Raw genomic sequence first — 25,831 nt, 5'->3', positions numbered from 1 at the left:
TACTCTTTATATCTCTAATTAACATTTGAATAGGTCGCCGACGCCATCTCCCCTTCGAATACCCTGGATCAGCTGGGGCTGGACCTCAGCACTCGGGGTCACTGAGCCTTAAATGCTGCTGCTGCTGCTAAGTCACTTCAGTCGTGTCCAACTCTATGCAACCCCATAGAAGGCAGCCCACTCAAATGAACTGGAAAGGAAAAAGGAGACGTTACAACAGACAACACAGAAAGAGAAAGGATCATAAGAGACAATTAGAAACAACTGCATGATAATAAAATGGATAACCTGGAACAAATGGACAAATTCTTAGAAAAGTACAATCTTCTAAGACTGAACCAGGAAGAAATAGAAAATATGAATAAGTCAAGCACCAACACCAGTCACAAGCTCTAACTATGAACAGATCAATCACAAGCACTACTAACTGTGATAAAAAGTCTCCAACAAAGAAATGCCCGGGACTTCACAGATGAATACTCTCAAATGGTAGAGATGTGATAATACCTAGGGTGGTCAAACCATTCCAGAAAAATGTGGAGGGAGGAGCATTCCCAACTCATTCTGAGAGGCCACCATCACCATGAACCAAAAGGAAGCAGAAATGCCACACAGAAAAGAAAATTACAGGCTAACATCACTGATGAACATCAACGCAAAAATCCTGGGGAAAATTGTAGCAAAAACCAAACAAAAACACATGAAAAGGATCATACACCAAGTTCAAGTGGGGTTTATCCCAGGGATTCAAAGATTCTTCACTATCTGCAAATCAATCAATGTGATACACTATATTAACAAATTAAAAGATAAAAAGCATATGATAATCTTGATCAATGAAGAGAAAGGTTTTGACAAAATTAAATACAAGTTTATGATTTAAAAAGCACCCCATAAATGGACATGGAAGAAACCTACCTCAACATAAGAAAGGTCATATAGGAAAATCTCTCAGCAAACATTATTGTCAATGGTGTCAAAATGTAAGCATTTCCTCTAAGATCAGCATCAAGACAATGGTGCCCACTCTTATTCCTATTAATCAATATAGTTTTGTGAGTCAAAGACACAGCAATCAGAGAAGAAAATGAGAAAGAATGCATATTGGAAAAGAAGAAGTCCATCTGTCATTGATTGCAGATGACCTGTTTCTATTCACAGAAGACCCTAAAGATAGAACCAGAAAATTACTAGAGCTAATCAATGAATTTCGTAAAGCCCAGGATACAAAATTAATACACAGAAATCCTTTGCATACTTATAGCACAACAAGAAAAATCAGAAAGAGAAACTAAGGAAACAATGCCACTCCCCACTGCAAAAAGAATAGCATAGCTAGGAATGCTGCTGCTGCTAAGTCATGTCAGTCACATCTGACTCTGTGCGACCCCATAGATGGGAGCCCACCAGCCTCCCCCATCCCTGGGATTCTCCAGGCAAGAACACTGGAGTGAGTTGCCATTTCCTTCTCCAATGCGTGAAAGTGAAATGTGAAAGTGAAGTTGCTCAGTCGTGTCCGACTCTTTGGGACCTCATGGACTGTAGCCTATCAGGCTCCTTCGTCCATGGGATTTTCCAGGCAAGAGTACTGGAGTGGGTTGCCATTTTCTTCCCCAATAGCTAGAAATAAAGTTACCTAAACAGACAAAACACACGTATGCAGAAAGACAGGCTGTATGATGAAAGATAGCAAAGATGAAACAAACAGAAAGATATGCCTTTTTCTTAACTTGACAGAAATCAATGTTGTGAAAATGACTATACTACCCAAAGCAATCTGCAGATTCAATTCATCCCTATCAAACAACCAATGACATTTTTTAAAAGAAGTAGGACTAATAATTTTACAATTTATATGGGGGGAAAAAAGACCCAGAAGGGCCAAAGCAATTTTGGAAAGAAAGGTAGAACTGGAGGAATCAACCTTCTGACTACAGACTATACTACCAAGACACTATTATACAGGAACAAAAGCAGAAACATAGAGCAATGGAACAAGATACAAAGCTGAGAGACAAACCCACACTCCTATGGTCATCTTTTCTTTGACAAGGCAGGCAAGAATGTACCATGGAGAAAGGACAGAAAAGAGAGCCTCTTCAGTAAGTGATGCTGGGAAACTGGACAACTACATGTAAAAGAATGAAATTGGAACACTTCTTCACACTATACACAAAAATAATTCACAATGGATTAAAGACCAAAAGTAAGGCCAGAAACTATAAAATTCTTAGAGGAAAACATAGGCAGAACACTCTTTGCCATTTATCACAGCAAGACCTCCAAGAATGACTGAAATAAAAACAAAAATAAAAAAAATGGCATCTAGAGAAACTTCAAAGTATTTAAGCAGAAAAGAAAACTATAAACAAGATGAAAAGACAACCCTCAGAATAGGAGAAAAGAAGTGTAAATTAAGCAATTGACAAAGGATTATCTACAAAGTACACAAGTAGATCATCGAGCCTAATATCAGATAAAAAGCAACCAACTGAAAAGTGAGCAGCAGACATGAACAAATTTCTCCAAAGAAGACATTAAGAAGGCCACCAAACGCGTGCAAAGTTGCTCCACATCACTCATTATTAAGGAAATGCTAATCAAAACTACATGAGGTATCACCTCACACCAGTCAGAATGGCCATCATCAACAATTCTACAAATAATAAATGCTGGACAGGACACGGAAGAAAGGGAACCCTCTTGCACTGTTGGTAGACATGTAAATGGATACAGCCACTGTTGGGAAGCCCAGTACAAAATAGCCGGTTGGAGGAAGTCCTTGGGAAAATGGCGAAGGGCCAGAAATACCCAGGCTTGGTGTGCTTGGGCAGAAAAACATCTCCTGCCTTTGGATATGCTTGGCGCCAAGATTTAATAATAAATATTAAGGATATTGCTTGAGAAAACAGGTTATGGGATAAGCACATGGGTCACTTAGAGCGCGCTGTCCTTGAAATATTTTTACTGATTAGGTGTTAACCCTGTATGCACTCTGCTGGCTGTATACTCTAAGCTCTTTGTTCCTTCTTCCATAAAAAAGCTTGACTGCAGAAATAAACTTGTCAGTCCTTGCAAGAGACTGTCCGAGTGTCCTTCTTTCAGGTTCGTCACTTCCAAGTCCCGGGGAGAAAATCCCCAACAGCCACTATGGAGAAGGAATGTAGGTTTCTTTAAAAAGTAGGAATAAAACTACCATATGATGCAACAATCCCCTAGTGGACATATACCCGGAGAAAACCATACCTCTAAAAAGACATATGTACCCCAATGTCCACTGCAGCACTATTTAAAATAGCCAGGGCATGGAAGCAACCTAATGTCTATCAAGAAAACAACGTATAAAGAAGTCGTGGAACACATACACAATGGAATATTACTCAGCCATGAAAAGGAACAATACGAGTTAGTTTAACTGAGGTGGATGAACCTAGAAACTGTGATACAGAGTGAAGTAAGTCAGAAAGAGAAAAACAAATATAGTATATGAATGCATACACATGGAATCTTGTAAAATGGTACTGGTGAATATTTGAAGGGCAGAAATAGATACACAGATGTAGAGGAAGGACTTGTGAACTCGGCTGGAGAAGGAGAGGGTGGGATGAATTGAGAGAGTAGCATTGAAACATCGCCACTACCATATGTAAAATAGCTAGCTAGTGGGAAGTTGCTATATAACATGGGGAGCCCAGCATGGTGCTCTGTGACGACCAGAGGGTGGGATGGCGGGAAGTGGGAGGCAGGCTAACCAAAGAGTGGATAATACACTTATGGCCTATTTGTGTTGTTGTATGAGGAAAACAAACCAAACATTGTAAAGCAGTTATCCTTCAATTAAAAATAAATAAATACAATCTAAAAACTATCGTTCAACGCATCTATACTATCATCTAAAGCTATATTGGATCATCTTCTATTCCTAACTATTTTTCCACTATAAGTGCTTATAAATGTCATTAAAGGTTTTGAAAATATGATTTTAATAGCTACACAGTATTGCTTAATATCTCACATATAAATAATAACATTTCAGTCTCAACATAGAAACATAATACCAAAAAAGTTTTCCATTTTAAACTAAAGCTTGCATTTTAATTCAGTTCAATGAGAATTCCTCTGAAGATCTAAAATTCTTATGAAAAGTAAATTATGTGGAGTCCTTCGTGCTTTCATCTGTTATGCTGTATTCTCATTTACTTCTAAGGACTCTTGGACTTTTGACATTTTTGCCTTAGGCTGTAATTTTTGACTGAGATAAAATCTTAAATTTAGATATTAAGAATGTCAAGAAGCACTCTTGTAAGTGTGAGTCAGTCAGTCATGTCCAGTTATTTGTGACCCATGGACTGTAGCTCACCAGGTCCTCTGTCCACAGAATTTTCCAGGCAAGAATATTGGAGTGTGTAGCCATTCCTTTCTCGAGGGGATCTTCCTGACCCAGGGGTCAAACCCTGATCTCCCGCATTGCAGGCAGACTCTTTACCATATGAACCACCAGAGAACCCTGACCCTGGTGTACACAGAAAAATCTTCAAAAGAATATTAGCAAACCAAATTGAAGACACATTAAAAAGAATCATACACTATGATCAAATGGAATTTATTCTGTGCCTGCAAGCATGATTTATTATTTGCACATCAATCACTGTGATACACAATATGAACAAAATTAAGAACGAAATCATGTGATCTTCTCAATAATTGCAGAAAAAGCGTTCAACAAAGTGTAACATCAATTTTGGTACAATCTCTCAATATAGTGGTTAAACATGGAACATCCTAAAGGGTATATAAGACAAACCCACAGCTAACATCCAAGTCAGTGGTAAAGAGGTGAAAGAATTTCCTAAAAGATCAGGAATAGTACAAGGATGCCCACTCTCACCAATCTTGTTCAACATAGTAGTGGAAGTGTCCTACCCAGAATAACTAGGCAAGAAAAGGAAATAAAAGCATCCCCATTGGAACAAATGAAGTTACACTGCCACTATTCAATTATGGCAGGATTTATATGAAGCCATAAAAACTCCACCAAGTAACAAGTATTAAAGCTAATAAACTCAGCAATGTAGCAGGATATGAACCATCAGAGAGAGAACAGAACAGTACCATATACAAATGCATAAAAAAAACAACCATGAAATAAATTTGACTGACAAGCAGAAACACCTGTATAGTCACAGGCTCCAAGACATAGAGGCTGGGTTCAAATCCCACCTTACACTGACCTGCAGAGTGACTCAGGCCAAATCACACAATGATCTGAGGCTCAACATATTCAACTGTAAAATGGACACAAACCCAGTATCTCCTCCCAGGGCTGTGAAACTCCAAGGAAATACTTATTTAGGCCCGGGTGTTGGAGTGTCTCTGGGAGCCTCTCCTTGTATGAAACTCCTCTAGAACTGGGCTCTCCTGATCCTGTGGGTGAGGGTCAAGTGTACAGCCTGGGAGCCAAATGGGACTGGACAAGGACGAGGACAAAAAAAAAAATACTAGTTCTGTGTCAGGGAGGGAAGCCACCTCCTTTCCAGATCTCAGAGTGGGGCCTGCACCAAAGGCCCAAGGGATGCACAATCAGATGTGAACCCTGAACCACTCCCCAGAAGGTATGGAGCCTTCCTGGCAAGAACCTTCTCTCTGGTCCAGGTTCCAGTATGATGTGGTGCTGCTCCCTGAGTTCTCCAGGTCTCCACCAGGCAAAGAGCTCTTGGGACTTGGACGTCTATTAAACCACAGGTGCCTGAGAGTCAGAATGACACAAGGACTAACAACATTGAAAATTAGCTATATTTACGAAAGTGACAGAAGTACAGACAGGGCAGGGGATGAGAAGCAGAAGGACTGACTACCTCTCAAGCCTTTAGCAGAAATATATCCACACCAGCTCAGCAGAGCCCACAGGAGGAAAATATAATGGAAAAGCAGGCTATGGGTATGTCTCTACACTGCTGGACCCAGGGACCCAAGTCCCAATCCAACATCATTTTGCATATCCAGACAGCAAGAGGAAGAAACATAGACCTTGCCTTAGGAAGTCTCAGCCAGACTTAATATTGGGGTTGCTGAGCATGGTTACATGGTCACTATGGTCACTCAGTCACTCTTCCATGCTCACATCCTCTGTCCTCACAGAAACATACATGGTTCACTACAGAGAACCCTCTGAGGGTACTTGTGTATACTAGAAACAGGCAATGGTGAAGTGTGAAGAGAAGACACAGAAATGGAAACATGCCTCTGGGGTGCTGTACAAATTTCCAAAGATCTGAAGTTCTTGATACTTGGCATTTTTAAAAGAAGCTTCTTAATGTGTAAATGCAGAAAGGACATTTCCAGAAGAAAGGACAAAGGAATTGTCCCATTGGGACAATTTGTTATCCATGTGGGAAAGTAAGTTGGATCCCTACCTCAAAAGACAGCACCAAATCAATTAGACACATACTAAAAACCAACAATTGAAGGAAAAACTTTACAAAATTTCAAACCATTTTTGATGGGGGAATATCTTTTCTTTAAATTGAGGTATTGTTGATTTACAATAATTTGTTTAAGGTGTACAGCAAAGTGATTCAGTGATTCAGCCTCTCAGGTACTTCCCTGGACAAAATTCATTCCCTTTGGGAGGCCCCTAGGCCATGCTCTCTACTCAGAACAGCTAAGAATCCTGAATAGGCAAAGCAGCATGTGGTGGTGCTCAGTGGGGGTTTTTAGACTGAATAAATTATTCTAACATGATACAAGAAACAAGTCCAGAGTTTAAAAGAGGATCTCCAAACCTACCTTCCAAAAGGAGGTCTTGCTCCCTTGGACGTTGGTGTGTGAAACAGCGCTTGGGAAGGGGAAAGGTATGTCATGAATATTTGGTCTGCAGAGGGGACAAAGTGGTGTGTAGAGATGACGTGCAGGCATGTCCCAGGACACTGAGCACACGGACAGAGTGATCGGACTCTCAGCCCTGCTCTGGGGGCATTGCACTGTCTCCATCCCTGACAGAGCATGAGCAGCTCACACGTGTCCTGAAGAGTATGGTCACATGACATGGACCTGGCCAATCGGTGTGCTCCACCCCTGGCCACCATGATTGGTGCTGACCAATTGGGACCCAGGACCAGGGCTCAAGCTGGAATCAAGGGAAGAGGAGGGCTGGCTCTGCAGAAGGGCTGGGGCCCTGTGAGGTCATGCTGCAGCAGTGGGAGGGGGCGTGAGGTCACCTGGGGCAGTTGGTGACCTTCCTGCGCCCGTCAGGGCCGATCTGCTGGCCTGAGAAGAAGGGCACTGCTGAGCCCAGGGGTTGAGATGCTGGTTCCTGCTGTGGTCGCGGAGCTCCACCTGAGACCGGAGGGAAGCCATCTGCCCATGAGTCCTCTCCTGCTTGTCTGTCAGCTTGTTTGAACCACGCTGGGTTTTCTGTCCAGCTGGCTACGTGGAGACCCTGGAAATGCACCTGTGTGGGTTTTGGCTGGCTTCAGGGAAGAAATGCCAGATGACACTGGGAGACTCCAGTTTAATCTGGATTCAGGTCATATCTCTTGAAAGTGAAGTGAAAGTCCTTCAGTCGTGTCCACCTCTTGGCGACCCTGTGGGCTATACAGTCCATGGAATTCTGCAGGCCAGAATACTGGAGTGGGTAGCCTTTCCCTTCTCCAGGGGATCTTCCCAGTCCAGGGATTGAACCCAGGTTTCCCGCATTGCAGGCAGATTCTTTACCAGCTGAGCCACAAGAGAAACTCAAGAATACTGCAGTGGGTAGTCTGTCCCTTCTGTAGCGGATCAGCATTCCCGACCCAGGAATCCAACCGGGGTCTCCTGCATGGCAGGAGAATTCTTTACCAGCTGAGCTATCAGGGAAGCCCAGTATCTCTTAAGGCCAACTATTCATTGTAGGATCACCCTAATTAGTCTTCATGGGATTAAGGTAGCAACCTGCTAAGGTAGCAATCGATGTCCTTTTTCTAGAGGACAAAACTGGGGCTCAAAGAAGGGGGTAACACAGCTACCGCAAGAAAGTGTGTACCTAGACAAAACCCCCAGATCCTGCCGTTAGAACTCAGGGAAGCCATATGGTGTGGCTTGTCCATGTGACGGGGGCTAGGACACCCAGCCCACACTGGATACTGTGGGGACCTGACCTGTAACTGCCTTCTGGCAGCTCTGAGACTCAAAAAAGCAATTTTCACTGAAGAGAGGAAGGATACGTCCCTCCATCCAACCCACCACATCCTCCGGGTACTCCCACACCCTGCCCCCTTTCTCTTTCTTTGTGAGGGAATAAGTGTCACGCTCATGTGACCACATTGGCTGTCCACTGTTCACGAGCTACCACCTGGAGCTGCTACCGGAGAGGCCAAGAGCCTTTGCCCCCGAGTACCCCTCTTTCCTTTGCACTGTGGCGGCCCTCCTCGACACCTGCACACCAGAGGCCGTTTCTGAGACACGCAGGGACCCTCCTTCAGTTTGCAACAGGTTGCATCCATCGCTGTCATTTCAATGCTTCCCTTGACACACAGTTCCTGAGCTCCTTTGTCTGCAATGTGGCCCACCTGGCTGCCACGGGAGGGACAGAGCTGACCATGAATTCAAAGTTCAGATCTGACAGGCAGGAATCTGTGTTTAGAGGGCCTGCTTAATCACTCCGTAGAGGCTGTAGTGGGCTCCAAGGATCCGTAAGTAGGACTTGGACCAAAGTGATTCCACAGCTGTTTTAATGCCTGGGGAGGGTCTGGCTATAGTGGGGGTGGGGTGAGTCTCCTGAGGCCCTGAAGGCCCACTGTGTGAAGATTCATGGCGCAGAGAGAAGAGAAGGCGGAGTCCTTCCCTGGAGGTGGTCACAGCTCATGAATGAGCCAGACAGGCAGGCAGGGTATGATAGAACCTGAGCTGCCTTCATGAGTGAATGGTGTGGGGGCGGTGGAAGAGAACCAGGTCTGCTCGCTTATTGGAGCCCAGGGCAGGTTGTCCCCAGACTAAATACTTACTATGGTGATGACCGTCACTGCTGTCTGCAAAGGGTTTACATTGGCGTGTGTCTTCATCGAGTGGTCAGGCCGTCTCTAAGCTACACTGGCCATGGGCATTGCCTCTCCTTGGAACTTGACATGTTTCATCTCTTCCTTATTGAACATTCATTTCTAAGAGGGTTTTGGGGTCACAAAGATGTTGGGTTTTTCTCTAGCTCTGTCTCATGAGGAACGCTTTTCCACTTGTTGGTGTGGTTTGTTTTCCCAGCTCTCTTTCTTGCCTTATTTTGTCAATTTGTTTCTGCCAGAGGAAGAGCTCAGAATTTGCCTCTGGCTGATATGTGACACTTACAACAGCAACGCCTACCTGGATATTATGACCACATTTGCCGAAAGGGCTTTGTTTTGCAGAAGACATCTTGAAAGTACCTACACTGTCCTTTCAGATACCCAAAGGCTATTTGAAATGAAACAAAAACAAGAATTCTCAAGTTTAGTCTTACAATATGTGGGGAGTCAGAAAAATCCCCTGGAGAAGGGAAACACCACCCACTCCAGTATTCTGGCCTAGAAAATTCCATGGAGTGCATACTCCATGGGGTCACAAAGAATCAGACAAAATCTGATGAATAACAACAACAACACCGAAGCTTCACCATTTGTCAGAGATAACAACAGTATTTACATGACTGTGTGCATGTTCAGTGGCTCTTACGTGTCAAACTCTTTGCAACCCTGTAACCCCTAAGATCCTCTCTCCGTGGAATTTTTCAGACAAGAATACTGAAATGGGTTGCCGTTTCCTCCTGCAGGGGATCTTCCCCACCCAGGAATTGAACCCAGGTCTCCTGCATCTCCTCCATTGGCTGTCAGGTTCTTTTCTGCTGAACCACCTGGGAAACAAGTCATTACATCACTGGGTTATCCTAAAGTACTAAACTTGGTGTCTGGCACTCGGGAAATTCTCACTGGTGATGTGAATATCCAGTAATATATCATTATTGCTCATATGATAATGAAATGGCCATGCTCATAAAAGAGAAAGAAGATCCTTTCAAAGTCCAATTAAATCCTTTGCCACACATATCTTTTAAAAAACTTGTTGACTTTGAAATGAACATCAAGCATAAAGACATTGGTTATGGCCTCCAGAAAAGATTGAGCTGTACCAATAAGTGACGAGGATTCTCCCAGTTCCAATATGCATGCATTGTTTCCCGGGCACCACCGAGCACTTCTCCGGTGGGCTCAGAGAGGCTGAGTCACTCACCAGAGACAACACAGCAGCAGACCAGGACTCTGACCCAGGTCGCTGAAACCATGGCTCCCTCCTGTGCCCATCTGACCTGCCCCTTGAGGGCAGCAGGAAGATCTGGGCTCCCCTGGCCTGAGCCCCCGGGCCTGCCTCCCCTCGTCCGTGCTGGGATGTGTCCATTCCCAAACCACGCGCTGTGTCCCCCAGCCCTGGGCTGTCATGTCAGGCTCCAGGCTCCCTGCAGGTGAGCCCCACACCCACCAGCACACCTCCGAGCCCTGCCCATCTGGTCTCTGTGCCCGAGTGTCCTGATCCTAACTGTTTTCTTGAGGCAGCCCCAGGACTGAGCCCTGCTTTTTCAAAGCTCCCTTCACCAAGCCCAGTGAGGCTCTGCCCTGTGGCCTCATGACAAGTGTGGTGGGCTCAGTGGTGGCCCCGAAAGCCGTCCATCATTCTGCAGACTCCAGAGGTGGCCTTATTCCGATGAAAGGTCTCAGCAGATGGAAGTAAGTTTCTGACCTCCGCACCAGATCACCCGGGATGCATGCGGACCCTAAATCCAATGACAGGTGTCCTTGGAAGAGAAGAGGGGGTGATCTGAGGCACAGAGCCACCCAAGGGAGAAGGTTTGTGCAGATGGATGCAGAGGTCGTGGTGATGTAGCCACAAGCCCAGGGAGGCCTGGGGTACCCCAAGGGCTGGACCAGGCCAGAGGGACCCTCTGCTGGAGCCTCTGGAGGGAGCTCAGCCCTGCCCACACCTTGATCACAGGTTTCTGACTCCAGAACTGGGGGGGAATCAATTTGTGTTAAAGCTGTCCAGTCTGTGGCCAATGGCTGCAGCCACCCCTGGACACTGAGAGTGAACTTGCCGGCTCCAAGGTGAGAAGAGTGGCAGGACCCGCCTCCCACACCCCACCCTGACACACAATCTTGTCATGAGGTTAAATGAGTTAATACACACAGATGCCTGAATCAGGGACTGACACTTGGATTTCAGCCCCCTTCACTTCCTCCTCCTCGTCATCATCACTGTCATTGTGAGGGGCCCTCATCCACTCATTCAGTGAACACACAGTGTTCCTCCAAGGCCCTGATGTGGGCAGTGAGGCCTGCGAGCTGGGAGGCTCCGCACAGGACTCACCCTGCTTGCTGGGGTCGCATGGACAAGGCCTGTGCAGTGACATGGAGGCCCCGGGAGAGGCTGGATCCTCTGGTCATGGGAGGCATGGGCGCCTCAGCATCAGAGGTGGAGGGTTGAGTCGTGTTCATCCTGGGGGGTGCAGCCCTTCACTCAAAGTGGGGAAAGAACCCCACGTGGCACCTGGTGTCTGGGAGCCTCCCCTTGCCCTGGCAGGCTGCGGGCAGAGTCATGGATGATCACGAGTCTGCATCTCACTAGGGGCCGAGGCTGGTGCTGAGTGACTCCCCAGTGAGGATTTTTTAAAAAAAAACCATCATAAGTGACTTCGGCTCCATTGCTTTTTGCTAAAAACCTACAATGATTCCCAAGAGCTTTGTACACTTCAAGGGCGGTGACTAGACGCGGAGCCCAGCACAGACCCAAGTCAGTCCTGCCCTGAGTCCCATGGGCCAGCCACACCATCCCCTTTCTGTGGCCTGACTTTCTTCTGCCAGGACCCCCAGAATGGTGGAAAGGCAAGTGTGGCCTCAAGCTGAGGGACCCAGTGTGGGCTCCAAGCCCCTTGGGGTCCCCTTGGGACTTCTGGTGGACCTAGTTCCCCCTGCCATCGGGCAGCTCTCTCTCAGGGAATGTTGTGTTTCTTTACTTTCTGTTGTGATGGGGCACCCCAGGTATCTCGGGTTGATTGGGAAGTCTGTTGGTGTTACATGCTCCTGCCTTAGATGGGGAAACATTATTGCTGCATTGACACTGCTCACTCGATACTGGGAATATGTTAAACACAAATGGCAAGGGGAACATAGCAAAACAGAAAAAGAAAAATGGAGAGTTTCTGGGTTGCTTCAGGTCTCACCTGTGATTAAGAGTGTGTACAGCCTGCACGTGAACCCAGGTTCCCATACCTGCCAGGTACCAGGCGCTGATTTTGGACCCCCAGCTTCACTAAGGAGTCATTGACAGATACAGTTTGTGTGTATTTCAAGTCTACATTTTGATGACTTGATGTCCATAGATGTCGTGGAATGACTGCCAAACATACGCATCACCTCACACGGTTAACTCTGTGTGTGTATGTGTGTGTGTCTTTTATGTTGTTCTTATAATCCATGAACACAATATAGATAGCACTCCATTTTTTTTAGATCTTCTTTACCTTATCTTAGAAGTTTATAGTTTGCTGTATGTCTTGCACATGTTTAATTAGATATTTGATATTTTCAGTGTCTTTATAAATTCCTAATATAGAATTGACTTTTCTATATTCACTTGCTAAATCCATTTATTTCAAATAATTTTAATTATATTTATTTATGTGTACATAATTATGTCTGCAAATAAGTTATTTTTTTTCCCTTTTGCAACTGTGATTACCCTTTTCTTCTTCTTGCCTTATTGTATGCCCAAGGATCTCCAATACAGCGTACATTGGTGAACAGAAGTAGTGAGAAGAAGTATCCTTGTCTCTGTCCCATTATCAGAGGTAAAGCTTTTAGTATTTCTCCATCACACAGAATATTAGCTTTTCTGTAGATATTTTTATCAAAATATGTAAATTCTTCTCTGTTAGTTTACTAAGAGTTTTTTCTTAGTCATGAACTAAAATTATTACATTAAATTTTCTTAAGTTTATTTTCTGCAGATTTTGAAACAGGTGATTTTTCTTTTATGTGGTAATTTAACTTAAAAAAAAATTTTGTGTTTCTAAAACAACCCCAACCTGATCTCGATGTATTCTCCTTCTTTTGGACTTTATTTGTTAGTGTTTTATTTAGGATTATTTCATCTATACTCAGAGTCTGTAATTTTACTTTCTTGTACTTCTTCCTGGTTGGTTTTAGTACCAAGGTTAAGCTAGTCTTATAAAACAAGGTTGGAGAGTGTTCCTTGTTTACCCTGAGAATGCCTGTGAGGTTACTGCTTTCTTCCCTAGAGTTTTGGAAGAATTGATTGGCAAAACCAGTTGGTTTCATTGTGGGGAGGCTTTTAATTTCAGATGTAATTTTTTCATGCAAATACAATTTTTTGATTTTGTATGTCTTCCTGGGTCTATTTCAGTAAAGCATTTCCCTCCTGCTAGGAATTTATTGAGGCGAGCAGACTCTCCAGTTAGTAAGTGAACTGTGGTTCAGAATATCTTTCTTATCTGTAAGATGTGTTGTCTCCCCTTTTAAAAATCTTCGATGCTGATGATTTGTGCTTTGTCTCTTTTTCTTAATCAGTCTCTCTAGGGGTTTATCAGGTTTATCGGCCCTTTCAAAGAGCCAACTTTTGGCTTTGTTTTTTTAAAAATTCATATTTGATTTCTGTTTCCTTATTTTCTGCTCCTTTTTTCCCCATCTGCCTTGTGTTTCGTTTGCTTTGCCTTTTTTCTGGTTTCTAGGGATACAGGCTTAATGTATTTTTAGCCTTCCTTCTTTTCCAGTATATGTGTTTAAGGCTTTAAGCTGCTCTCTACACACAGTTTGCTGCATCCCACAAGTTTGAAGAAGCCAGATTTTCATTATCTTTTATGGAAAAGTATTTTCTAATTTTCATTGTGTTTTTTAAAATTATTATTCATGAAATTCTTCAAGCAGTATGTCATTTATCTTCCCAATGTTTGGGGAGGTTTTTCTAGTGACCCTTTTTTGATTTCTAGCTTAGTTCCATGAAGAGCCCTGTCTTTGTCTTTTTGGGCTACTATTATAAATACTGTAGGCTAGATGATAAACAACAGAAAGTTGTTTCTTGTAGGCCTGGAGGCTGAGGAGTCCCAAGATCACCAGCAGGTGCCACGTCTGGTGAGGCCTGTTTCCTGGTTCCTAGACTGCCTGCTGCTTCTCCCTGTCCTCGCAGCACGGGAGCCCATTCCCTCCTGGCCTGACCCCTCCCAGAGTGCCTGCCTCCTCGGATCATCACCACCTGCCGGGTGAAGTTTGAAGGCCCATAAACCATCAGCCCATTGCAATCCCTAAGTATACCCTGCATTATTCAGTCCTTTGAAATAATTTGAGCTTTCCTAATGGCCCAATATATATTCTTTTTGGTATATGTTCCTTGGGCTCTTGAAAATAATATATATCAGTGGGAATGCAATGTTGTGTGTATCAGTCAGATCAGGCTTGTCATTCATGTAATTCAGATTCCGGTAGCCACGTTGAGTAAAAGCAGAAGTAGGTGAAATTACCTGTAATATATTTTATTTTAGCACACCCAAAATATCATTTCAGTGTGTAATCAACATGATAAAACCTAATGAAATAGGTCACGTTCTTTTTTTCATACTAAGTCTTTAAAATCCAGTGTGTGTTTCAGACTTGCAGCGCATATCATTGTAGAACCAGCTGCATTTCAGGTACCTCATGGCTGCAGGTGACTTCATAACAGGGGGCTCAGTTCCACAAGAGATGTGTCTTTAACCTCTCCCACTGGGATTATGAACTTGGCTGTTACTCCTTTTCTATTTCTGTTGGTTTTTATGTATTGATATTTTGAAGTTATGTTATTAGGTACATTCAAATTCAGACTTGTCATCTTGCTAGACTGAACTTGTATCAGTATGAGATGCTCCTTTTTATCACTAATAATCCTTCTTTCTTTAGAGAATATTGACAGTGATATTGCCACGTCAGTTTTCTGTCGTTGTTGGCCTGGGTATCTTTTAGGTTCACCTGTCTAAAAGATATTCCATCTTAACATGTAGCTCTGTGAATAGTGTATGGTTTTCATTGGAATCAGTTTGACACTTTATCTTTTAATGAGAATATTTGCTCTGTTTATAATGTTGATATTCAGTGTGTAGACATCATGTTGCTGTGTGTTTTCTGTTTGTCCCACCTAGTCTGTGTTCTTTGCTCTTGCCTTCTTTTAGAAGTTTGAAGTGTTTCTCTAGTTCTGTGCTCCTCTGTCAGGTTGTTGTGTGTACATTCACAGACACAGCGTGTGTTTTACATTCAAGTCTAACTTAGTACTTTTACTGCCTCCCTGACACAACTGTTTCCTCCTTGTCACTGTTACACTTTGAACTGTTAGATATATATTTGGTGTTAACATCGTTTTGTAGAGTTAGTATTTACCCTCACAGTTACCTCGTTGTTGGTCTCTACTTGTTTTTTATATTTCCGTCAGAGACTACTTTTCTTTTTCCCAAAGCACTGCCTGAATATTTTTTTAGTTCATGTGTGTGGGTGATGAGTTGTCTCATTTCCATTTGCCCTAAAAGTCTTTATTTGCTTTCACTTTCGAAGAATGTTTTTCTTGGGTATAGAATTCCAGGTTTGTGGTTATTTGTTTTTCAGCATTTTATAGATGCCAGTCCATTATCTTCTGACTTCCTTGTTCTTGAAAAGTCAGCTCTCAGTGTTGCTGTGCCACTAAAAGCCACACCTTTTTTCCTCTGAGCACTTGAACATTTTCTTCTTGCCTTAGGCACCTGCAGGGCTGCTGAAACCAATGTGTGGTTTTCATTTTTGAGTCAGTGGTCTGATTCTTGAACCAAATCTTGTCACTGTCCCTGTCAGTCAGTTCAGTCGCTCAGTATCTGACCCATTGCGACCCCATGGACTGCAGCACACCAGGCTTCTCTGTCCATCACCAACTCCCCGAGCTTGCTCAGGCTCATGACCATCGAGTCATTGATGCCATCCAACCATCTCATCCTCTGTCATCCCCTTCTCCTGCTGCCTTCAGTCTTCCCCAGCATCAGGTTCTTTTCCAATGAGTCAGTTCTTAGCATCAGATGGCCAAAGTATTGGGGCTTCGGCATCAGTCTTTGCAGTGAATATTCAGGTATGATTTTCTTTAGGATTGACTTGTTGGATCTCCTAGCAGTCCACGGGGCTCTCAAGAGTCTTCTCCAACTCCCCAGTTCAGAAGCATCAATTCTTCGGTGTTCAGCCTTCTTCATGGGGCAACTCTCACATCCATACATGACTACTGGAAAAACCATTGTTTTGACTCAATGAACCTTTGTCTGCGAAGTAATGTCTCTGCTTTTTAATATGCTTTCTAAGTTTGTCATAGGTTTCCTTCCAAGGAGCAACCATCTTTTAATTTCACCATCTGCAGTAGTTTTGGAGCCCAAGAAAATAAAGTTTGTCACTGTTTCCATTGTTGCCCCATTTATTTGCCAAGAAGTGATGGGGCCGTATGCCATAATCTTCATTTTGTGAATGTTGAGATTTATGCCAGCTTTTTCACTCTCCTCTTTCACTTTCATCAAGAGGCTCTTTCGTTTCAACCCCTAGAGGCATTTCTTATTCCCCTTTCTGTCTTTTCTCCACCATGAGGGTCCCCATTTATACTTTTTAACAATGTAGTTTAACAAGGGGCTCCTTCAATATATTCTATCCTTTTTTCTCTCTTATATATATTTTTTACCTGACCCATCCTTCAGTTCACTGATCCTCTCTTCAGCTACGTCCAGTCAGATGTTAAGCCCAGAGACTGAGTTCTTAAATTCAGTCATTGTTATTGTAAAGTTCGAGAGTCGGTTTTGATTCTCAGAAATTTTTCCTTTTGTCAAGTATATTTTTGAACAGGTGACGTTTGCATCTGTATGCCTGTAGCATACCTCTGATATGCTGATATACATCTGATACCTCTGGATCTGGTTCAGTTTTGTTTTGTTTTTTTTTTTCTCTTGGTCCTGTTTGTTGTTAAACTCTCTTTTGCTTTTTTGGTTGCATGTTGGACATTATGTTTGGATAACCCTAGAGGTTCTGAGGGATTCTGTCTTCTCCAGAGTTTCCTCTGACACAGACCTCCAGTGGGGACAGAGCTGTCTGTTCACTCAGGGCCTGACGGACTTGAGGCTGGGGGTTCCTTGTAAGCTCAGTCTCAGCAGCCTTCACCCACCTTCCCCCCCGATCCCAGGGAGGAGCTTTCCAGCATCTCGGTCTGGAAGCCTCGGCTGCCTCCCAGCCCACCACCCCCCCCCCCCCCCACACACACACCTTCTCAGCAAGTCCTGAAACCCACCGTCTGTCTCCTGAGCACCACGACGTGACAGATAGCACTCAGCCGGTTTGGGCAGAGTGTTGGGTACGTTTTCTGACATCTGGACTGACTCGTCAGGCCTGCGCTCCATTATTTGTCTCCACAGCCCAAGGAACCCTCCAGAGCTGTGTTAGCTATCCCCTTCTACTTGACTTTTTCCCTGCCTTTTCTTCACAGAGTTGGCTTTGCTCAGATGCCCGAGGGAAGGAGCGGCCCTCTCAGTCTTCAGCTCCCTCACTAGGCTTCCCTTTTGTTTGAAATCTTGGATTGTGGCTGCCTAAGGACCTCTTTTAAACTGTATTTAGCTTTTCTAGCTATTGGTAGGCTGACCTACAAGCTGCTTGCCTCTGTCACTGGAAGTGTAGACACCCTGGGGGTCTTCTGTCATCTGAAGCCACATGTAACAGTCACAGTAATTGTATAAATCAAGTTTATTTGATACCGGGGAAAACAAGAACCAGGACTCCTTGCTTGGTACCCATGGTTGTGTTTCTGATCAGAATCCCCAGGTTGCCCGGGCTGTTTCAGTGCCACATGAACTTGGGAAGGAGGTGGAGCAAGCAGCCCATGCAGGCTGAAGACAGAGGAGCCGGTCTCCCCTCTTCCCTTGCCCCTGCAGACCCAGGACAGGCCTTCCAATGACGGGCTGCTGGTGGTGGAGGAGAAGGCTGAGGAGGGAGGGGTTACGTGACCTGTACTCTGTGACATGGTCACATGCGGGTTTTCTTTTTCAGTTTGAAAAAAAGACTGCTTTTAGTCTTCCCTCCAGTTTCACTTTAAGGTGGAAAATGAAGATTGTATTCGTAAAGTTGAGCACAGAGACCTTATAGTCTTTTTGAAAGCAACAGTTGAGGTTTTAAAAACACATCTCAGAGAACTCCAGTAGATAAAGCCAAAAAAAGAGAACGTGTTCAGGGTGAACTGCGGGCGGGACCCCAGACTGTACTCTGTCTCTCCCAGAGTGTGTAATAGCTGAGATGGGTGGATATAGCACCCCCAGCACCCTGGGGACCAAGGTCCTCAAGTGACAGCAGAGGTCCGAGCTGAGACAGGAGCAGTGGGGCCTGTGCCCTGGCTAGTGGAGAGCCGCGAGGGTAGGAGTGGGGCCAGGAGAGGGGTGGGAGACTCAGGCGGGGGTCTGGGAGGCGCTGGCTGTCACGGCTCGAGGCAAGCACACCCCTGAACCTCCACCTTGCAGCCCCCATGGGGCAGAGTTGTCTGGCAGCCCAGGGTCGAAGTTAAGAGGGCAAGTTCGTAGCAGGTTGAAAGAACCCCTGTACCCACTCTGGGTTCATTTTAAGTGCCTGGAGGGAGGTTGGTCAAGCCCTTGCTGAGCTCGAGTGAGGGAGTCAGTCAGGGAGGACCGAGCTCAGGGTGAGAGTGAGGGGCAGTTAACGCGGGGAGTCCTCCTCAGCTGGGTGGGTTCTGGGGACACACTTGAGTTCATGGGTGCCCTTTCAGTAGCCTCACTGGAGGCTTGTTTGGGGGTTAGAGGGGGCAGAAGCCCACTTAGAATACGTGCTCATGAAAGGTTATTGTTGAATCACGCAAATACACCAGGATTCGTGGCCCCCAGAGGAGAAGAATTCAATCCGGGGCCAGAGACGAGGCTTGATCACTCAGAGCTTTTGTGTAATAAAGTTTTATTAAAGTATAAAGGAGATAGAGAAAGCTTCTGACATAAGCATCAGAAGGGGGCAGAAAGAGTACCCACTTGCTAGTGTTAACAATGAGGTTATATAATCCAAAGAATGTCTGGAGGTTGTAAAGACCTCATCAGACCTACTCCCATAATTTACATTTTAAGATAACACTGTCCTCAGGCAAGATACATCCTTGTAAAGACCAGGTCTACTCCCATAATTAACATTTTAAGATAACAGAAGGTTGAATCCAAAGACTGTCCTTAGGCAGGATACATTATTGTTATATAATCCTAAGGAATGTGAAGAAAGAAAAAAAGTTTGTCCTTTCTTCCTCCTTGAGAATTCCAGACCCCTCTCTCCTTGGGGACCCCTAGACTCCCTATCAACCTGCCTAGGAAATGACTCTCTCACTCATTCCCAGGGGTGGTGGTTTCTGAAAGAGTTTATACTGGTTGGTTCGACTGTGACCCAGTACCTTGCAGGCTCATGTTTGACAGGGGGCCTGAGCTGTGGGCACGGCCTTCCTTCTCCTGCACCCCACACTCACTTGTCATCTTTTTGGCAGCCCCTCCCCCCTCTCTGCACCCTTGACGGTAGGCCTGAGCCCAGCCCCCCTGTTACCATGGAGTCCCTTGTGACTGAGTGGGTTCCGATTCCGGGCTCCTGGGAGACGTGGTGGAGGCATAGCCTTCATGCCATTTCTCCTTAAGACAGCGGTGCTGGTGATCATAGTGTGAGAGCAGTGGTCATAGTGTGAGAGCGGTGTGTGTGAGAGCGGTGTGTGATAGCAGTGTGTGTGGCAGCAGTGGTCGTAGCATGAATATTGGTGGTGGTAGTGTGAGATCGGTGGTGATAGGTCAGGAGCTGAGGTATCCTACCATGAAACAACGGTTGCCCCTGAGTGGGTGGCTGCCTCCATCCGTGAGGATGGGTCACAGAACGGCCCGCCTGTGGGCGTTATTCCAGTGCTGCAACCCCAAGGCAAAGGCCAAGACAAGGAAGAACGTGGCCTCGGCCCACGTCCTGGAAGCAGAGTGGCCTGAGGTGAGAGCAGCCGGGGGCTGGGCCTGTCAGATTGGCCCTCATCCGGTGAAGCATTGGGATTGTGTTTCATTTTGTTAGCATGGCTGTGGGCCCTGCCGGCCAGGGTGTTTTGGCCTTAGTGAGCAGGATCGACCCCAGCAGATTACCTTGTAAGAGGTTGTGCAGATGCTGTGTGGAGGATGGGTGGAGGCCCCAGAAGAAGGGAAACACTGGCTGGAGGAGTCACTGGCGCATGTGGACTGAGCTATCGAGTCAGTCCTTGAAGCAGAAAGGCTAAGCCCCTTAACGTCTCCCTTCTTCCAAAGAAAGGATATACTGGCTGGAGGAGTCTCTGGGGTATGAGATCGAGCTAGAGAGTCAGTCCTTGAAGTAGAAAGGCTAAGCATGTAAATGTCTCCCATCTTACAAAGCACAGACCAGTGTTTGCAGTATTTTAATGATGGGTACCTACTGCTTACATGTATGACATATACCCTCATAGCTACACATGTCTACTACATGCCTCTTACAAGTGCTGGGCACTGTTCTGGGTGCTGAACACTCAGTATGTAGTAGGGGATATGTAGCCCAGGATTTTTTAATTTCTGCAAAGAAAAAGAGAAGAACAAAAGACTCCGTGTGGTTCAGTTGGAGCAAGTTCACCACATGGGTGGCCCCACATGGACACAAATTGTGGTGAAGTACATATAACATAAATTTAATATTTTAACCAGTTGACTGAATGACTGGGTGGCTTCAGTGGAGTCAGGCTAACAGATGGCCCTGAGGTGCCATCCGCCGTTCTCCCAGAGGAACACTCCAAAGCTTGATGGCCTTGTAGACTTTCCCTTTATTCTTCACTCTCCCTAGTGGCTCTAGGTGATTGGTCTCTGTGGCGTTTAAGAATCTCTTTATCCACTTTGTTGTTAGGCTTATGTTTTGGAAAGCTTCTCAGATGTCCCTGGGTCTTGAGAAGGCGGGCTTGGATTCCGGGTTCTCTCCTGCCACATGCCTGCCAGGTCGAGGTGGAGGCCGAAGGCCAGTCTGAGTTGTGGTGGTCTGTGTGGTCTTGGGGTCAGCGGACCCCCTCTTCTCTGGAGGGGCATGGAGATCCTTTGTGTGGAGCCTGGAGAGACTTGACAGGGTCAGTCTTCACAGTCTCACTCTCTTTTTAATTTATGTTTGCATTTAGTTTCTCCTTTAACTGTTTTCTAGGAGTTTCCAACTCCTAGTGAAGACCTCAAAAGGTAAAAGGAGCAGCTTCTTAAAAGAGAAGACGAAATCGCTCAGCTAAAAGCCAAAAGAAGCAACACCATGGTCAGTAGGGGGATTCTCAGGTGTTGACATTTGCCCCGTGGGGGTCACCGCTAGCCTCCGTGTTGCTGTCTTTAAACTTTGTGTGATTTTCAAGTCATCTTTCACATATTCCCACTGAGCAGACTAGGGTGGATCAGTTCGGGGTTCTCATACCTTGTTTCAAATTTACGATGAGAGCTAATGTAGTTTTGGAGAAGGCAATGACACCCCACTCCAGTATTCTTGCCTGGAAAATCCCATGGATGGAGGAGCCTGGTAGGCTGCAGACCATGGGGTCACAAAGAGTCAGACATGACTGAGCGACTTCACATTCACTTTTCACTTTCATGCATTGGAGAAGGAAATGGCAACCCACTCCATTGTTCTTGCTTGGAGAATCCCAGGGAGGGGGAGCCTGGTAGGCTGCAGATCATGGGATCGCACAGAGTCAGACACGACTGAAGCAACTTAGCAGCAACAGTAGCAGCAGTAGAAGCAGTAATTTAGTTCTAGTACATTTGAGGGAGGAGTACTCTTAACTTAGATTTTTGTCCACACTACACTTTGTGTGCGATCTTAGTTTCCCGACTAGGGATTAAAACCCGTGTCCCCTGCAGAAGTGTGGAGTCTTAACTACTGGGCCCCTGGGGAAGTCCACTCTAACTTTAGACTGAACTGGTGGGATTCTGACATGCCTTAGCATGTTTCCGGCTATAGCATGAGGCTGAGAGGAGTTATCGGCCCTGAATTCAAGCATGAGGTTGAAGGTGCTCCTTTGGCCCTGCCCTGCAGCTGCTGCTGGAGCACCTGGAGTGCCTGGTTTCCTGGTATGTACCATCCCTCCAGATGACGGCGGGCAAGCAGCAGGCGCAGTCCCCAGCCAGCATGACCAGAAAGGTGGAGGTGCTCAGGGCACTGAAATGGCTGTATGAGCACCACAAGGCCCTGGACGAGAAGGTACCAGCAACCCAGCTATCCTGGATTTGTACACTTGCTGCCTTGTTAGGTGGATGATACAAGTATTTATGCAACTAGTTGACTTTTGAACTTGAATTCTTGTATATACATTTTTTTCTGTAAGAAGTCAGAGTTTTATGTGGTTAAAAAGCGTTGCCTGCGTACATGCACAGTCATGTCCGAATCTTTGCAACCCTGTGGACTGTAGCCCACCACGCTCCTCTCTTCATGGGGCTTCCCAGGCATGAATACTGGAGTGGGTGTCCATCTTCTACTCCAGGCAATCTTCCCGACCCAGGGATCGAACCTGCCCTCTTGCATTGGCAGGAAGATTCTTTACTACTGAGCCACCTGGGAAGCCCCCAGTTAAAAAGTATTAGTTGGCATGAAGGTCTGAAGATTTATTATATTCTGTATATCAACTTGCAGTTAAAAACTGGGTAATAGAATTAGTTTAGGATAACATTTTGTTCTCTCAAACTTAGAATTTAAAGCTATTAACAAGCAGATTTTCTTGACGTTAAGATCAATGAGAGACATTAAAGGTATTCTGTGACAGTATCCATGTATTAGGGTGAGTACACACTAAGAAGTGTACTAATGTATATACACACATCAACACACAGTGACTCAGCCCCTTTTATTTGAGTTGAGAGCACAATTACGAGTAGCACTCGAAAGGTATAGTTTGTTAGAAGAAGAATTAGGTGCCACACATAAAGAGGTAAGTTTGATCAGTCATTGTGTAATTTCCGTGAAGGGTTTGTCATTTGAATCTTTTTGTTTTAAAAAAGAATGAAGGCTGTAGTGGTGGGCATTAGATGTTATTTATCTTTCTGATTGAGGACCCTCCCTCCTGGGTTATTTTAATGACTGGTAAACTAGACTTGTGGCTCAGAGCTGCAGATTTCTTAGTACCCCTTTGTCCAGTAGAAGACAAATTCTGACTCTAATCACCTGGTGGTATTCCGGATGGATAGCATCACCATATATTTTCTTTTTATGTTGTGTTTTCAGTTTAAAGTTGAGTTTTTCCAGGTGGAGTTTTGCTGTATTTACTTATTTCTTTACTCTGATTCAATTTTTTTGGTTTTAGCAGATGATTCTTACAGAGGATAATAACCAGGAAAAGATACTAACGGACAGGGTGCTTGATGTACATCACGAGCAAGAAAACATGTCCAGCGCCAATGGAAATGCACGTCCTTGGTCTCACTCTCTGTCTGGTTCTTGTCTTACCATCCAGTCTGTGTGGGGCTGTCAGGACCTCTCACCGATGCACCATGTAGTTCTGAGCAACCGTGAGGATCCTGTGAGCTCCCAGAGCGCAGAAGGCAGTTTTGACCTCACCGATTGCCCAGAAGTACTGTATTCCTTCCCTCCCAAAACCAGGCTGTGTAAGGCTTCCTTTCCCCCTTAGAGATCCTCTGACTGCTCTCTAGGCCACGAGGAAGACCTGGCTAAGGTGATCGAGCTCCAGAAAATCATAGAGAGGCAGTCTCGGGAGCAGAGCCAGATGAAGGAGCGCCTGGAAGCCCTCTCTGCCCATGTGACAGAGATGGAGGAGGACTCCTCAAGTCCACGGACGTGAACAGGAAACTGAAGCGGGACATCCATGAAGTGAGTGACAGCAGCTGTGTCTGTTGTCCTGAGGTGGAATGTGGGTCCCTTGTTCTCCCGGGGGTCTCAGCCTTGGCATGGCTGCGTGAGTAAGAGCAGAGCACTGGAGAGACCACAACTGGCTGCCTCCCTGCCTCTGCGTCGAGGTCTCCAGGGTAGAAGAGGCCTGGTCCAGGCGGTTGGTTGGCAGTGGACCAACATGAGGGCATCCCTGGTGCTGTGCTGCACCCTGGGTGTGGACTCCTCATTTCCACAAGTTCTAGGGGGCCCACTGTGTTCCTTTTTTAAAAATTCATTCATCCATTCATTCATTTATTGGCGTATAGTGGCTTTACACTGCTGTGTCAATTTCTGCTGTACAGCAAAGTGAATCAGTCATATGTCTATCTATTTATGTATCTGCCTCTCTTTTAGATTTCCTGCCCCTTTACTTCACCACAGGGCACTGAGTAGACTTCCCTGTGCTGTACACTAGGTCCTTACTCGTTGACTTTATGTGTAGTATCAATGCTGTATATATGTCAACCTGAGTCTCCCGGTTCATCACCCCCCACCCCCCGCCCCCCGCCCCACAACTGCCTGTCGAATGTGTTCCTGATGATGCTGAAATTTCCTTCTGATTCACTCAGGCGAGTCTGATTACACCTGTGGAGCTCGTTCTCTCGGAGAGATGGGAGCATGTTGTGTGGGCTCTGCTGAGGCAGCTTGCCTGGCCATCTTCTCTAGTTTTCTTAGGTTCTGCTCCTTGAAGGGAGCTGTGACAGTGATACCGGCAGTCAGACAAGTTGAGTGGCATTTGCTCACCCTCAGATCCTCAGGCCCGAGCTGTGTAACCATGTGGAATCATGATGTTTCTGGCGGTCGTGTCTGCAGGTGTCGTGATTTATGAGAAACTCTCTAGCAGTCACTGTGAAAACAGAAGAGTGCTGGGGACTCAGGCCTCCTCCTGTGAGCCTCGCCTCTCCTCTGTGTGCAGACAGACAGCACCCATCCTGCCCACCCCTCCCCCATGACACCGTCTCAGAGAGAACCCCTCCAACATGTAGTACAGCAGGTGTCCTTGTTCAGTAGCTTGGTGTGAGTAATTCTGTGTGAGAACTCAAAACAGAAATATTTGCACAGGTTTGTATAAGCTATTCACACTACTCTTTGGCAACAGGAGGAGATTAGGTATCAGAGTTTAATACATATAGAATTCTTGAAAAAGCATTTTTAAGACCTTTCATTTCTAATGTTAGGACTTGGCCCACATTGGTTACTTAGTGACAAGGGAGGGACCTGAAATGGATTTTGAACTGGCGGATAGGAGTTGCACCAGCAGCAAGTTCTGGTCCTGGTTTGAGCGTTTCATCCATGTGGTGTAACTCTGCTTTAGCAGAACTAGGCTTGAGAAGGCTGCTCCCAGTTGCGTACAATTTGACTTCTGTTTCCACTCGTTAATATTCTTACTTTAATTCTGAGAAAATTGCATGAGACTTTTCCAACTTTTCCTCAAGGAAACGAGCCTCAGAGCTCCCCATTGGATCTGTTGAAGGTCCCTCCCTGTTCTGGGTCAAGCCCACATGTATGGTGTAGCAGACAGAGGTCCTGACTTCATGCCAGATACCTTCCCTCCTGGAATTCTTGCAATAACAAGGTAGTTTAGTATACTTTTTGTTTGCTGTTTGGGTTCATTATGTAGAAAAGAAGCTTGGTAAACCAAGTGGCTGGACAGAACCTTAAGACAGATGGGTGCCAATCGTGGCAAATGTGACCTTTGGGGTAGGCACATTTTTGCTCGCCTCTGAGAAAACTGCCATGTTTAGGACTTTTATTTTGAGGACATTAACTTTATGTTTGATTTGAAACTTAGGATGACCTCAGTGATAAACTTGAAAATGAAATTACAAATAAGGATTCTAGGCATCGACAGCTAATGGCCTTTATGAACTGTGTCTGACTTTTATAGTAGT

The 25,831-nt window shown here is 45.4% G+C and overlaps 1 pseudogene; it reads right to left on the bottom strand.

The window, feature by feature from the left end:
• Positions 1–25,831, bottom strand: part of LOC147349945 (ankyrin repeat domain-containing protein 26-like) — a 510,210-nt pseudogene that overhangs the window by 444,493 nt on the left and 39,886 nt on the right.

The sequence above is a fragment of the Bos grunniens genome, chromosome 21 (genome assembly GCF_055505025.1).
Source record: "Bos grunniens cultivar Pamir isolate PY7600 chromosome 21, Bosgru_T2T1.0, whole genome shotgun sequence".
Classification (NCBI taxonomy): Eukaryota; Metazoa; Chordata; class Mammalia; order Artiodactyla; family Bovidae; genus Bos; species Bos grunniens.
The sequence above is the reverse complement of the archived record's forward strand: the minus strand, read 5'-3'. Positions and strand labels throughout refer to the sequence as shown.